This window comes from Callorhinchus milii, unplaced genomic scaffold (assembly GCF_018977255.1).
Source record: "Callorhinchus milii isolate IMCB2004 unplaced genomic scaffold, IMCB_Cmil_1.0 Scaffold5, whole genome shotgun sequence".
NCBI lineage: Eukaryota > Metazoa > Chordata > Chondrichthyes > Chimaeriformes > Callorhinchidae > Callorhinchus > Callorhinchus milii.
In genome coordinates this window covers 25,201,827-25,207,475 of record NW_024704746.1, presented here as the reverse complement: position 1 = coordinate 25,207,475, position 5,649 = coordinate 25,201,827, and positions in this window count along the sequence as shown.

Genomic DNA, 5,649 nt, shown 5'->3' with positions numbered 1-5,649 from the left:
TGGCTCCAAGGTGACAAGTTTGTCAATGGATCGTCAGAATCGACTCAATCCTCTGTCCTCAACTGAATGAGCAAATGGATAATCGTATTGAAAGAAGATATTCTGATAGAAGACATGACGAACATGCTAAAGGCACCAACAAGAAAGACATGCCAAGCCTAGATGGAGTGCATTAAAGGTTCTTAGGAAAGAATCTATGTCTGGCACATCTCCAGTATATTTACAGCCTCAATAAAATAGGAGCAGTCCCTAAGCTCTGAAAATCAAGGACACCAGCTCTACAGAACTGCAGCTCATTTTGTAAACCAAGAACTCACTGGGTCAAACCTCCATTTGTGTTGTTTATTGTATCAACTGGGCTGTTGCTGCTGCAGTTAGGCTAACTTGGCACATCCTCCCAGGGTTAGGGAGTTCCTACCTCCTCTACAGCCTCCTCTACTGGTTGTGAAGGTGTGAAGCTGGGAAGAGGTCAGGAAGTGAGCAGCTAACACTGACTGACAAAGGTCACACATGGACAATGGCAATGAGGAAGGGGTAACAGAGGGCAACCAGTGTCCACATCAACCAGCGCCCAGAGCAACCACAGCCCAGGACGAGGAGCTGAGTGGAACATGTGCCAGAGAGCTAGAAAAGTAACTGGACCAACTGGTTTTAAAAAAATATACAAAATGTATTTGAAGTTCAGGTTGCAATCTGTCCACACGTCAGTAAAGATTTATTTTCCTGAGAGCCATGAGGTGGAAATGGCAGAGTAATTACAAGTGTGTGTGTGACTATGTGTGTGTGACTGTGTGTGTGTGACTGTGTGTTTGTGTGTATGTATGATTATTCGTGTGTATATTTCTGTAAGTGTGTCATTCTGAGTTTCTCATTAATAATGATAATAATACTTGCGTTTGACAAACCGCCTTAGCACGTCATTGAGATGTCTTGATTCTTGGGATACACTGTAGTGTGGACCGACTGTATATTTTGTGGATGAAACACGGCAGCCAGGTGCACACAGCAGTGTCCCACAAACAGCCATGGAGATGAGTGACCAATTTTATTTGGTGGATTCTTGGCCACAGGCCACAGGCAGACGGGACCTCGGTTTAATTGCAAGTGAGAGACCTGGGTTCAATTCCAGGCAGAGGGCGAAACCTTGGGCAAGTTTCCTTACTCCACACAGAGCCTAATAATAATCCCTCCAAAACAAAACAATAATAAATTGGTCATTTTCAATCCACGACTGTTTGTGGGACATTGCTGTGCGCAATTGGCTGCCGCGTTTCACCCACAAATATACAGTCAATTCACTTTACAGTCTATTCTGTGAAGTGCTTTGAGATGTCTTGAAGACGTGAGAAGCGCTGTATCAAATGCAAGGATTATTATTATTAATATCTCCTCCGAAGGACGGCACCGCCCAACATTGCAGCTCCCCCCCCAGCTAATGGTGTGTTATCAGATAGTCTTGACATCTTTACAATGACAGTAACTCAGCTACATTTATCATTCAGTCAAGTAATTACATGGCCCCTAATTGCTAGTAGACACCCAGTAAATGATTCAAATCAAGCAATCTGAATAAAGCCTGAAACCACACAAGCAAAACTCCCGGTTCACAGCTGTCACCTGGACACGAAGATTAGATTAGACTCTTAAGATCACTTCTTTGTACCAGATTTTATTTATTTTTCTGTGATTTATTATTATTAGCATATTAAAAATTGTGACAAGAAAACTAGACACCTGCTAATGTATAATGATTAATCGGACAGGTTATAATGACAACAATAGCCAACTATCTGATGAGCAAAAATATGGATCCCTTAACTTAACGTATAACAGACCTGCAGCCATCACAGATATCCCGATCTAATAAACCTAATCTAGTGATACATTTACCTTCTGGCAGAAGGATTTGATATGAAACACTTTACCTAGTGAGTTTGATATGACAAGCCTTAGTGCTAGTCTGACATAAACTCCAGAAAATTCTCAAAACCCAGAGCCTTGGAATCTGGATTTTCTGGTACTGTTATAGCACTGATATAATTGTTAACGTCCACACAGCACAGTGTGACTTTATCTCAGAACGTGCATCACCTGTAAGCGTCAGCTGTGAACAAATTTGTGCCTGAAAATCCTGTTTGTGGGAGAAAATATATTTTACCCACTTCAGGGACGGGAGCTGTCCCCCGTGTCCTAGCCAGCAAACTGCACATTAAATTGATCATTCACTTCATGGCTGTTTGTGGTATATTGCTGTGTGCAAATTGATTGCTGCTTTCACCTACAAATCCAGTCACTACACTTTTACAGACATTTTGTGAAGCATTTTGAGATGTTCTTAACATTATAGGGGCTATATCAAATGCAAGGATTATTATTGACTTGAGTGGGCTATTATGCCAAATAGATATTAAACAGAACCAGTTGCTTACAGGTAAATAATAATAATAATAATAATAATCCTTGCATTTGATATAGCGCTTTTCACGTCGGGAGGACGTCCCAAAGCGCTTCACAGAACACACTGTAAAGTGAATTGACTGTATATTTGTGGGCGAACGCGGCAGCCAATTGCGCACAGCAATATCCCACAAACAGTCGTGGATTGAAAATGACCAATTTGTTATTGTTTTTGGTTTTGGAGGATTATTATTAGGCTCTGTGTGGAGTAAGGAAACTTGCCCAAGGTTTCGCCCTCTGCCTGGAATTGAACTCAGGTCTCTCACTTGCAAAGCGAGTGCTCTAACCACTGAGCTACAGGACTCCTGTACAGAGGACACAACAGAGTATTGCTGTATACAGTACATAGCAGAGTATAATAATACTTGCATAGCGCTTTATCACGTCTTCGAGACGTCTCAAAGCGCTTCACAGAATATTCTGCAAAGTGAATTGATTGTATATTTTGTGGGCGAACTTTGGGAGTCAATTGCACACAGCAGCGTCCTCGCAAACAGACGGGGATCGAGTGACTAAATTATTATTATTTTTCAAGGGGAATATTACCCCGGTAAAGTGATCCGCCAATCGACTAACAAGCGGTTTCCTACTTACTGCTAGGTAAACAGGCGTGTGGAGTAAGGAATCTTGCCCAACATTTTGCCCTGCCCGGGGAATCAAACCCAGATCCTCTCACTCGCAAAGCGAATGCTCTAACCACTGAGCTACAGGACACATTTTTGGTTCACTGCTCACTTCAACAAATAAAACTGCTTCAGACATCAGATTTATATCCAAGAATATGAAACAAAATTTGTTGTTCTATGAACTGTTAAATCAGTAGTTGTTAATTAAACAGAGTTTAGTAATGGCACCAGAAACAAGACCTTATTAAAATTAATATTTATCTCAAACTGTTTCTTTTATTAGTATTGAATTCATAGAATTAAAAAATATGAATTGTAATTTATGGGCCATAAGTATTGGGTTACAGAGCTGAAGGTGGCAGAATATTAATAGAATATAATCCTTGCATTTGATATAGCGCCTTATCACGCTTCACAGAGTATACTGTGAAGTGTAGTGACTGTGTATTTTGTGGGCAAAATGCAGCAGTCAATCGCTCTGAGCAGCGTCCCATGAACAGTCATGGATTGAGTGACCAAATTTAAAAATTTTTTTAAGGGATTATTACTTCCGGAAAAGCGATCAGATGAAAAGTTTGTCAATCTGAGAATATTTTCAACATTAATCATCTCTGACAAGATACATCCCCACGATTCCCACAGCATTAGTCTGACACACTGATAACGTTAGTCATCCATGTCTATGAAGGTCCCAATAATCCTCAAACTATGTTATAACCAGCGTGATAAGGCGCTATATCAGCCTGGTTCAGATGTTGATCCTCTCTGGTAGTGCCGCGTCCCCAATTGGGCAGCCAGATGCTATCTACCTAAACAGGTGTGAAGGTCTTCACCACAAGATCCGACCAGCATTTTACTCAACAACAATTCACATTTACACCGCGCTCCTCACGCAGGGTAACGTCCCAGAGCGATTGACAGAGGCGGAGCATGACACCGAGCTGGGAGGAGAGTGGAGGTGATATGGTCAAAGAGGAAGATCTTCAGACGTGACCTTAAGATGGGAAAGGAGGGGGCAAGATAGAAGGATAGGGGGTGAGAGTTCCAGAGGGTAATGGCTGAATGCACGGCAACCAATCGTGGAACAGAGGGGACGAGGGACAAGCAGGAGGCCAGAGCCACTGAGCAGAGGCAGTGGTTTGGTGGATAAGCAGGTCGGAGAGGTAAGGAGATGCCAGGGCATGAAAGGATTAGAAAATGAGTGAGAAGATCTTGAAATTGATCCATTTTACGATAGGGAGCCAGTGGAGCCGGGCGAGGGCTGGGGTGATGGGGGGACCGGGTTTAGTGTGTGTGAGAGGGAGCCAGTGGTGCCTGGCGAGGGCTGGGGTGATCCATTTTAATTGAGCAACAAACACTCACATAGGTCCCCAGCTTCCAATACACAAAGGGGAGCAAGGTACAAATAAACTTATTGATTCTATTCCCTGAAGTAGTAAAACACATTCTGCTATTTTTGTGAAAAATAATTTGCTTTTGGGGTAACATTTACTGCATGTGGATAGTGCCCCCGGGTGGTCAATTGAGCATCACACAATACAATTGTATGTCATCTGTATTGTATGAAATGCTGCAAAAATAAAAGAAAACTTCTGATAACAGGCTGCCTGTGCGCATGTCTGTGTGCGTGTGTCTGTGTGGGGCTGTCAATCAGTCTCAGTTTGGCTGCTTCTACATCCGGCCAATCCTCACTGCTAACATTCACTGCTAACACTCATGACCATGGCTCATACATGAGAAACAGCCAATTGGGAGTTGGGAGTGGGGGGGGAGCTTACCGGATGCAACCAACGCCTGGGACTTGCCCCCACCAAGAGAATCAATGGTTTAACGATTATTTGTCCTGTTACTCAAATATTACAACAATAACTTGCATTTATTTATATTATTTATAGGCGTAGGTTGAAGGTCTCAAGCCATTCACATGTTCTAAACACAGAGGTTTATTCAGGACAGCAAGAGGAACTCCTCTCTTTGAACAGCATCACAAGATCTTCAGTATGAATAGATGTATACAATCCTCGATCATACAGGAGATCCCCAATATAAGATGATAGTTTGAGTCCATAAAATCTCCATCAATGTATAAATGAACGTAATCTCCACAGGTTAGTGAGGCACAATGAGGCAGTAGATAGAACAACAAAAACTTCCAGGCAGGGCAGCGTCTCAGAGCTTAACAATGGCGGAGCCTGACTCCGAGCTAAGGGGGGGAGTGGGGAGGTGGTTGTAAGCATGGTCAAAGAGGAAGGTTTTCAGGCGGGACTTGAAAGAGGGGAGAGAGGGGGCAAGGCGGAGGGATTGAGGGAGAGCGTTTCAGAGTTTTGGGGCGTAGCTGAAAGCGCGACTTCAATGGTGGGGCGGAGTGTACAAGGGATGAGCAGGAGCCAGTGCCAGTCGAGCGGAGCTGCTGGGTGGTGGATTGGGGAGTGAGGAGTCTGGGGAGGGAGGGAGGTGACAGGGAGTGAAGGGATTTGAACACGAGAGTGAGGGTCTTGAAGTCAATGATCAGATGAAGAACAAGCATGAACAGCAATGATGAAGGTCTTAACCTATAAAGCAGATG